Below are 11,214 nucleotides of genomic sequence, written 5' to 3'. Positions count from 1 at the left end.
TTTAAAAATATATATACCATCAAGGCCTGGTAAGGAGCTCTGGTAGCGTAGTGGTTACGAATCAGGCTGTGAACCGCAAGGTCAGCAGTTCGAAATTCCCAGCTGTTCCATGGGAGAAAGATGAGATTTTCTGCTCCATAAATATTTACAGCCTCGGAAACCCTGTACAGGGTCACTATGAGTCGGAACCGACTCCATGGCATATAACAACAACAACAACTCTCTGGCTCTGTAGAATGCCTGCTCATGACTATCTCCTTGACAAACTGATCTAGATCCTTTCTTACTTTTTATGTGTTCAGACCACAGAAATAACATTTTGTGGTGTAGTGTATTATTTAATATTCTCTTCTAGCCTTAATCTTTGTACCTCCCACCAATCAATTCTTTTGCTGATGGGTCTGGACAAGAGAAAGTGAGAGATGCTGATAGAATGATATGATTCAGTTATAAATGGTTAATAGAGTTCATCGTAATTGTGAAAACTTATAACTCTAACATGGGTATAAAATTAGCCATCTCAGAAGCTTGAGGCGGAATCTCACTACTGTCAAAGAAGAGTCAGGAATGGAACTCTTCCTTTCAACCCCTGTGCATTGAACCTACTCGACTCAGGGCTTGAAAGCTGTGATACCAAAGGATTGGCAGAGGAGCAGCTGCAGAACCCAGAACCAAGAGCCAGAGTATGAGACCAAGCGGTAGGCTTCTCAACTCACTGAGCAAGTAAATTTGAGTGACTTTGGGTACAAGGCATGCTTGCAGAGTGAGGTGCCTCCAGACATTTAATTGGAGGAGCTAGGTTTCCTGACTCACAGAGTGCCTTCAGACTGAAGCTTGTGGAAGAGTGATGTGCTTTTGGAAAATAATCAGTAGCCCTAAAAAACCACTGTAACATTGGACAAGCCGAGGGGCGCCTGCCTGTGGGTATAGCTGGGCAAATGCTGCCTGACTGGAACAACCATGCCCTGAGTATTTCTGACTCTGAATTATAACCTGTTAACTTCCCTAATAAAGCCCGTAACTGTGTGTATGGTTTGTGAGTTTTGTGTGGACGTTGCAATGAATTATTGAATTCAGATGAGAAGCAGAGAGAGCTGTGAAGGGATGGTTTGGTGCGTGTGTTTTGCATTATTATTAATATTAGAATTTCTGATTGGATGGGACAGCTCACTTGGAGTGTTACTTAGGAGCGCTCTCAGCTGTGCCACTTGACAGACACTAACCATGCCACACTTTGTCCCTTCTGATGTGAAGGTTCTATTGGTCTTGCCACACAGCTTCAGATGTCTCTCGTCCAATGCCCCTGTTTTCACAGATGAAATATTGAAAGCATAAAGGCAGTCTTCTGAGTTGCATTTGCATTTATCATGTAGTGTCCCACGGTGGTAAAATGGTTAATATGCTCAGCTGCTAAACTAAAGGCTGGAGGTTCAAATGCAGCCAGAGATGCCTTGAAAGAAAGCCCTACTTTTAATAAACCAGCCAATGACAGTCCTCTGGAGCACAGTTTTGTTTTTGTTTTTTTTTGGCCTTCATGGGGCTAATTCAACAACAGCTAATACTAGTTGTTATCCTGGAGGTAGGGCTGTAGCCATCAGTCAGAACAAACTCTCGTGTGGTCAGTGTAGACTGCCATGATTCTCCTTCTACAACCTGATCATTTTCTTTTCACTTCCTTTATTGCCTTCATGTACCAAAACTGTATTTTGACATCTATTCATTTCAGCATTATTTGGATCCATTTCTTTTTTTAATGTCAAATTCACAAGCTGTATTTGTATGATCTAATTATTTAGCAGTCACCTAAAATATGTACCTGGCAGGGCTTTGAACCACAATAAGCCCACTGCTGAGAATTTACATTTTCACCCCAGATAGACTGAATCAGAATCTACATTTTAACAAGATCACTGGAGGATCTATATGAAGCACCCAGGGAGCTGATAAAAAAAAAAACGTAGATTCTGATTCAGTCTGTCTGAGGTCAAAATGTAAATTGTCAGCCGAGCATGGAAACTAGAAGAATCATTTGGAAGCCCTGATCATCCTCAAGAGGCTCATTTATACATGTTGTTTTTGTTAAGTGCTGTCAAGTAGATTCCAACTTATAGTGACCCTATATATGGTTTCCAAGGAGTAGCTGTTGAGTTTGGATTGCTGACCTTATGGTTCAATCTGAACTTGCAGTCTTGTGCTTATCCTACAGAGCTACACCAGTACTTCCATTTATACATAGCCTACATAAAATTTGAGTTCTTTCACCAGTGACTCATTTATAAATGACAATAAATAGCAATAGGCCATGCACATTTTTGAGGCTTGTAATCTGAGAATGGTCACAGTCGATGTAAAATATAATGTGTTTGTTCGTTTTTTTTTTTTTGTTTTTTTTTTTAGTTTTTATTATGAGGTTTGCATGGGAGAACATCAGCTTTGCACTCATCCTATTGTATTTCATTTCATTGCAATCCCCTCCATGCATCATCAAATAACCAAAGGGTACACCCCACAGGCCCACCCCCCGTCCACCAGCACACATCCCTTCTCCCTCCCTGAGTCCAGTGTACCCAGCCACTCCATCTGTCCATGTCATCATCTCTGTCTCCATCCCTTAGCATCACTGCCTTTCTGGGTAGGTTCCCACTCTCTGTTCTTCTCACTTGATGGCCCAGTGACCTCCGCTTCTGGGCTGCAACATCAATCACTATCCTGCTTTTGTCAAAAAAACATCTACATTTATATTTCCTACCCTCACCATCAGTCCTGATGGCGATTATTCACTATTATACCACAAGAGTCTTATGCCCATTTCCTTTTGTCAGCCCGGTCCCAACAGATTGGAAATCATTCAGTGGTGTTTCTACCTTCCCCTACTCCATCTGGAACTAGGTTCCCTCTTGAAAGCCGTTAAGCCAGTCACTTCTTGCCTTTATATAGGCCCCCTATTTTGGGTAACCAATGTCTAAGTTGCCCATCCCTTTCAACCCTGTGTACCGAGGGGGTGGAATGATCCTCACTGTAAAGATTTGTTCCCTTTTTTGAGCTACTACATCTGTAAGTGTGGGTAAGTTCATCATATTGTAGCAGGTTACTCTTTTTTTCTCTCTCTCTTCCTTCTTCTTCTAGTCGAGTTGTGATCATCCAGCCATCGAAGCCAGGTCAAGTGGGTACTATCTGCAAGTATGGGTGTTATTGTGCATCTCCCCTCTCTTCATATCAGCTGGATGCCTCACTCTCCACTCTAGTCCTCTGTGGCTATATCACTACCTCTGGGCCCAGGAGTCCCTAGGTCTTGCCCTACTGCTGGCCATCCATGTCTCCACCTGGGTTCACAGGGGTCTATTGAATGTGGTTGGGCTTAGCTAAAAACTTCATTGCTGTTTTTTCCCCCTCTTCCCCTTATCGGTGACCAACGTGGTCACCAGTCAGACCACATGCCTGCTCACGTATTCTCCTTGAGTCTCAGTCTTTGGAGGGAGTGTGCTCTGAGGGGTCCCGACCACTTGCCTTGATGGCTCCCAGGATAACAGCTTACTTGTTCTTGTAGTAATCAGTCAGACTGCAGTTATTGTTACAGATTTTTCCTGCCAGTCTTTCTTTCACAGAGTATCTTCTATTCTTCTAGCCACTCCCCCCTGGTCTACTCATCCTTCCCAGTGGAAATTTCCTACCTTATTCGGTTTTGGATGGGGTTCTGGATTCCACCTATGATATTACATAATGCAGAGGCTCCACAGGAAGCATCCTTCCCTGGGCAAGTTGTTAGCCCCATTTTAGGTGTTCCAATCAGTTATAGGCAAAAGATGGACGTATAAGCTTTCTGTGGTGCTATTTCTGGCTCTTCCTTTCTCTCCCTCTCAAGTGTCTATTTTATAATGGTATGCCAGGGAAGGATTTAAGATTCAAAAGACAGCCAAGTATCTTAACATTATTTCCCCGCCTTTGCCTATTCCCACCAAGTCTCAATCTCTGTATCCCAGAGCCAAGTTGTTCCAAGGTTGTGCATAAATCATTATTTACCTCTGTCTAGCTTAGCCTATGCAAACCTGCCAAATTGATTTCCCATCCGCCTTGTTCTTCCATTCCCCTCTCTCCCCTCCTCTCATCCCATACATCCTGGTGATCAGCAAATATATATATACATATATATATAATTTTTTCCCCTTTTAGTGTGGGTTCTTTTACTTACTCTTTTACAATAATGGTCCTGTACAGTATTTCTTCTTTTCTGACTAACTAATTGCAATCAACATAATGTCCTCAAGGTTCATCCATGTTATGCGGTGGCTTGCAGCTTCCTTGTTGTTCTTCAAGGTAGCATAATATTCCATTGTGTGTATGTACCACAGTTTGTTTTTCCATTCTTCAGTTGATGGGCACTTTGGGTGTCTCCATCTTTTTGCTATTGTAAATAGTGCTGCTGTGAACATTGGTGTGCATATATCTACTCGTGTTATGGCTCGTATTTCTTGTGGGTAAATACCAGGTAGAAGAATTGCTGGATCATAAGGCATTTCTATTTCCAACCTTCTGAGGAAGTGCCATATTGATTTCCAGAGTGGTTGGACCATTTTGCAATCCCACCAACAATGTAGGAGGGTCCCAGTCTTTCCGCATCCTTGCCAGCATTTATTGTCCTTTTAATCTTTGATGTTGTTGCTGGTGTGAGATGATATCTCATTGTGGTTTTCATTTGCATCTCTCGAATGGCTAGAGATTGTGAACATTTCTTCATATGTTTGTTGGCTTCTTGGATCTCTTCCTTGGTGAATAAAATGTCTAAGTCCTATGCCCTTTTTTTAAATTGGGTTATTTGTTTTTTTCTTATAGAGGTGTTGTAGTTTCCTATATGTTTTAGAAATGAGTCCCTCGTCTAATGTGTCATTGCCAAAGATTTTTTCCCATTCTGTGGGTTTCCTTTTCACTCTTTTGGTGAAGTCTTTTGATGCACATAAGTTTTTAATTTTTAGTATGTCCCACTATTCTCTTTTGTTTGTATACTTTTCAAAATGCTTGGTAGTCTATGTATTCCCTGTATTAGAGCCCTCACATTTGTCCTTATTTTTTCATTGATGACTTTCATAATTTTGGGTTCACATTTAGGTCTTTAATCCATGCTGAGTTGGTTTTTGTATAGGGCTTGTGGTAAAGGTCTTGTTTTAATCTTTTGCATATCGCTTTGCATTTCTGCCAGAACCATCTGTTAAAGAGACTCCCCCCCCCACCAATGTAACATACCTTGGTACTTTGTCAAAAATCTGTTGGCTGTATGTGTATGCGCTAATTTCTGGATTCTAGATTCTGTTCCATTGATCCATGTATCTTTCATTGTACCAATACCAAACTGTTTTGACCACTGTAGCCATGTAGTATATTTCACTGTAGCCGTGAAATGGGGAGTGAGAGGCTTCTAACCTTGTTCTTCTTGAGCAGTGCTTTGCTTATCCTAGGTCTCCTTCCTTTCCATATAAAGCTTGTGATTGTCTTTTCCATCTCTTTGAAGGATGTAGCTAGAATCTGGATTGAGATTGCATGATGTGTGTAAATTGCTTTGGGTAGTATTGACATTTTTACAATGTTAAGTCTTCCTATCCAAGAACATGGTATGTTCTTCCACTTTTGTAAGTCTCTTTTGGTTTCTTGTAGTAGTGTTTTATAATTCTCTTTGTATAGGTCCTTTGTTTCTCTGGTTATGTTTATTCCTATGTATTTCATCCTTTGGGCAGCTGTTGTAAATGGTATTGCTTTCCTAATGTCCTTTTCAGTGGTGTCATTGTTACTATAGAGAAATCCAACTGGTTTTTATATGTTGATCTTGTATCCTGCCAGTTTGCTGAATCTTCCAATGAGGTCTAGTAGCTTTTTTACTGTGTCTTTGGGGTTTTCTATGTATAGGATCATATTATCTGCAAATAGAGTTTTATTTCCTCTTTGCCCATTTGGATGCCTTTAACTTCCCTATCTTGCCATATAGTTCTGGTTAATACTTCCAACACAATATTGAAAAGGATGGTGACAAAGGGCATCCTTGTCTGGTTTCCATTCACAGAGGGAAGGCTTTCAGTTTCTCTCTATTGAGAGTAACGTAGGCTGTTGTTTTTGTATATATGCTCTTGATTATGTTGAGGAATTTCCCTTCAATTCCTACTTTGTTGAGTGTTTTCATCAGGAATGGATGTTGGATTTTGTCAAATGCCTTTCTGCATCAATCGATATGATCATGTGATTCTTTTCCTTTTTCTTATTTATGTGGTGTATTCCATTGATTGTTTTTCTAATGTTGAACCATCCTTGCATCCCTTTTATGAAATCTACTTGGTCATGATGTATTATTTTTTTGATGTGCTGCTGGATTCTGTTGGCTAGGATTTTGTTGAAATTTTTTGCATCTGTGTTCATGAGGGAGGAATATTGATTTGTAGTTTTCTTTCTTAGTGGTGTCCTTCCCTAGTTTTGGTATGAGGGTTATACTTGCTTCATAAACTGTATTAGGAAGTTTTCTGTCCTCCTCTATATTCTGGAATAATTTGAGTAGAATTGGTAAGACCTCTTCCCTGAATGTTTGGTAGAACTCACCAGGGAACTTATCTGGACCTGGACTTCTTTTGGTTGGGAGTTTTTTGATCACCTGATTAATTTCCTTTATATCGTGATTTTTCCACTTGTGCTTGTGGGAAACTGAAGCCCTGCATCTTATGCTAGATCCAGATCTCTGGTGGTGTTCTGTGAGCACAGCTTCTCTGGGTTTTCAGTCCCTCCCCCACAGAGCCTTTCCTACCTGGTTGTCTCTGCCACCACCAAAACCCTGTTTTTCGTTTTTAATGAAAAAAAACTCTTTCAACTGGATTTGAAAGCAAATAGAAAATAAAGAAAAATATTGGAGTGGTGGGTTAATGCATCAGACTGCAAATCCATTTGAACTGCAAGGTCAGTGGTTCAAGCTCACCAGCCACTCCTTGGAAATTCTATACGGGGTTGCTATGGGTCAGAATCAACTCTATAGCACTTAATAACAACAAGTAAAACCAGTAATACTGCTATGATTTACCTTTAAAGTAATAAATGTTGTTAAATTGGCACTTAACAACAACAAAATTTATTAATAGCTTTTAAAAGAATGTCTTTCTCCAGAAAGAATACTTGTTCCTACTATGGACATAGAGTTCAGGGAGAAGGAAAGAAAAGTAGGTGTTATAGATCGCCCCTTTTCCAAAAAAGTGTATTATAATCATCATGGGGATGATTCTTATCAAAATAGCACATAAAACTTTATAAACATAGGCAACCTAGAATGTGTTTATGATTATTCAGCATTTTCTCTAAGATCTATGAGAGGTTTGCTCATCCATGGGTCAGAAAAATATAAGAAACCTCAAGAACTTGTTAATGAGGTTAAGTATATGCAATAAAAAGCAATCATTCAATGAATATTGGTGAGAATTCATAGCACTCTGTTTTGTGGCTCATTGAGGAAATGTGTGGTTGATGCTGTTCAGAAGGACTTCTCAATGGTTTTAATAGAAACCATGTGTGGAAGGACTTGCAGCACAGCAATCCTGACTGAGGAACTGATGCTCTGCAGACCTTTCAGTCTTCCCCATTTCTTTTTTAATTACATTTTTAGTCCAATGAAGTACTTTAAAATAAATGAAAATGTATCAACAAAAAGTAAAGGAGTTTAGGGAAGAATTTTAAACTGTGAAGCCCTTTCAGTCAGTTCTGAATAGACTCTTGGCTCTTCTTTAGTTAAATGGTCTCACACAGTAAGTAGCCTTTCCAGCAGCTCCAAGGACTAGTGACAGTTCCCATTTTAGATGTATGTATGGTTCTTACGTTAGTATTTTATTTCAATTGGGCAAAATATATGGGAAGTTGGCTTCATATCTCCCAATGTAAGTTCCAGGCAAGAACTACATTTGAGTCTGTCTACATTGTGTTCTCAGTGCCTAATATTCTACCAAATATATACAGACCCTTCATCAAAGTACAAAAAGGTTTAAAAAATTTCATGGAAAAATGGAATTTAAAGATAATGGAATTTCCCCACAAACTTTTGGATGCCTCTCTTGTATGTTAGAATGATAGAGGGAAGACAGGAATACAGCCTATTTTTTTTTGTTGTTGTTTTTTTCAATCCTAGGACTTTGTGTCAGTTTGTTGTACTGTAGTGGCTTGGGTGTAGCTGTGATGATGGAAACTATGCCACCAATAATTTTAATTAACAGCAGGGTCACCCATGGTGGACAGGTTTCAGCTGACCTTTCAGACTTAGACACACTACGAAAAAGGAAAGGTGGACTATATCAGAATTCTTAGCCACTGTAAAGCTTACAAATAGCAGCGAAACATTGTCAGATATAGTGCCGGCAGATAAAAACATTATGAATAGCACCAGAACATTATCTTGGTAAAGTGAAGGATCAGTAAAGGAGAGTAGCACCCCAACGAGATGGATTGGCAGTGGCATTCGCAGTGGGCTCAAGGGGTAACAATTGTGAGAATGGCACAGGACAGGTTAGTATTATGTCATGTTGTGCATAGTGTCATTATGAGTTGGAATCAACTCCATTCCACCTAACAGCAACAACATCAGGACTCCAAATATTCTTGGATTTCTCCATTATCAGACTTTGCTATAGTAACAAAAACCTAGAATTGGCTAAATTCTTGGTGCTAAAACCCAGAATATGTGGCCAACACATACCTGGTTTACAATAAATACAGGCAGTCTCCTGCACAAAGGGGATCCATTTCTGAGTGTATTTTTAAGTTGAGTGTGTAGGAAAGTCAGAGAAGGTGCATACAGTTCTTTTTAGCCTCATGTTATTGTTGTTGTTACGTGTTGTGAAGTCAGTTTCACCTCATAGCAGCCCTGTATAATGTTTCCAAGGAGTAGTTGGTAAATTTAAACCTATGACCTTGTAGTTAACATCAACCTTGTGATCCAGTGCATTATCCTGTAGAGCCATACCAGGACTCAAACTTACTTTAGGGTAAGAAAAAAATTGAAGCCTTTTCAATGTTTTAAAAGCAGCATGTATGTCAAGTGAAGGTAATAGTAATGAATGTGCTGCTTGTAGGGGTTGGTTCAATCATTTCAAAGTGAGGACAAATTTGGATAACATTAAAGGGCAAATTATCTGTAAGTTGGACTTTAATAACCCAGACATGTCCTGTACTACAAATTTATTTAGAAAAGTAAATGAATAGTGTATATCCTATTCCTGGCAAATAATGTCTGGCAAATATTTGTTGTTAGATGCCATGCAGTCAGTTGTAAGTCCTAGTGATCCAGCATACAACAGAACTAAACACTACCTGGTCTGTGCCATCCTCACGATTGGGATGCTTGAGACCATTGTTGCAGCCACTGTGTCAATTCATATTTCTCTCTCTCTCTCTCTCTTTTTTTTTTTATAAGTTTTTATTGTGAGTTGAATGATAGTTTTCATGGGAGAACATCAGCTTTACATTCATCCTATCATATTTCATTGCATTGCAGTGATTTCAATCCCCTCTATGCATCATATATTCAACAGCATTTGCTTCCAATCCTTGTTTTTTATTTTCATGTACACCAAAGCACTCAGGAATATATAACCATTCAAACAACCAAAGGGTATACGCTGCACACCAGCCCCCTGGCTGCCAGCACATAGTCCCTCTCCTTCCTTGAGACTAGAGTCCCCAGCCGTTCTGGCTCTCCACATAATCATCTCTGTCTCCATCTCTGGCATCACTGCTTCTCTGAATAGAGTCCTGCACTTCACTGTTCTCCCTTGATGGTCCCAGGGTCCTCCACTCCTGGACTGTAAGATCAACCACTCTCCTCCTTTTGTTACAAAATGTCTACCTGTCGACCAGTACTCAAGATGGAGGCAGTGAGAGGGGGTGATTAGAGTGGGAGGCACATAAGCTGTGGGATCATGGCAGCGACTGAGGATCGGAGGTACGAAGAGTGGGAAGAGGAAGAAGAGCAGTTGGTTCTGGTGGAATTGTTAGGAATTATTGATTCAGACTTTCTCTCAAAATGTGAAAATAAATGCAAGATTTTGGGCATTGACACTGAGAGGCCTATTATGCAAGTGGACAACTATGTCTTTGCTGGAGAATATGAAGACACTCTTGTCGGGACCTGTGTTATATTTAAAGAAAATGTGGAGGAACATGTGGATGCGGAAGGCAAGAATAAAACAGTGATAAAATACAAATGACATACAATGAAGAAACTCAGCATGACAAGAACTCTTCTGACAGAAAAGAAAGAAGGAGAAGAAACCATAAGTGGCGTGGAGTGGCTGCAAATCAATGTTAGTGATTCTTCCAGTAGACCCATCATAATTTTTAGTTTGCTACATGATAATGAAGATGAAGAAGTTGTAGCTCCAGCCTCAGATAAACCTTTGTAGTTGAAGGAACAAGAGATTCAAATGAAAGACAACTCAGACCTGAGTTATGAACAGGGGAAATCACTGCACTTGGAAATAGAGGACTCTGATCCTCTTGTTGAGATCCCTTCTTTGGATGCAGAAGGTTTTGTTTTTATGGAAACTCAGGATGCTGCCTTCTAATCTACTCCGAGATGAAATGACTCTTATGTCTAATCATGAACTTACTTAGTTTTTAAGTCAAATATTTGGCTCTGTAGCTTCTAGTTGTTCATCTATTTTGTTATTTCTGTTGATATTTCCCAAATATAGCATACGTTAATATAGCAGTTATGTACTATTAAGACCAGAATGAATTGAATTAAAAAACAAAAGCCAATTTAAATAATTAGAGACACTTCTCTAGTGAGTTCTTTACATTTGGATGTTTTACTAAACTAAGTGCATCAGTGTTCAATTACAGGTGTCACAAATTACGATGTACTTCTGTTGGTGGCGGCCATGGAGTCGGCTTCTGACACACAGTGTGAGTGTTGGGAGACCAGAGTAGCAGCTCCTCGAGCTGAAAACAAGCCTGATGCTACTGGGCTGCCAAGCTGCGTTTACTCTGTATCCCAAGATGTTCAGTGAGCCTGGTGTCAGATCCTGTCCAACAAAGCGTATTGTGTCCTTGAGAGTGTGACTGTCATTCCAAACTGGTGACTCTTGCTGCTGCTCAGCCAGAGAGAGCATGGTCACTGCCTAACACTGGCCACCTTTTATGTGGGAGAGAAATAAGCCTCTCTCTCCATGATGCGACTCTGTTATATCCAAATGTCTCAACTGA

At 40.0% G+C, this 11,214-nt stretch overlaps 1 pseudogene; it reads left to right on the top strand.

Moving 5' to 3' along the window:
• The first annotated feature begins 9,926 nt into the window (after positions 1 to 9,926).
• On the top strand, positions 9,927 to 10,571 carry LOC102827097 (annotated as a pseudogene).
• Positions 10,572 to 11,214: the final 643 nt, after the last annotated feature.

Source organism: Chrysochloris asiatica, unplaced genomic scaffold, assembly GCF_000296735.1.
Source record: "Chrysochloris asiatica unplaced genomic scaffold, ChrAsi1.0 scaffold00030, whole genome shotgun sequence".
Lineage (NCBI taxonomy): Eukaryota > Metazoa > Chordata > Mammalia > Afrosoricida > Chrysochloridae > Chrysochloris > Chrysochloris asiatica.
This window is presented reverse-complemented; position numbering and strand designations above follow the sequence as displayed.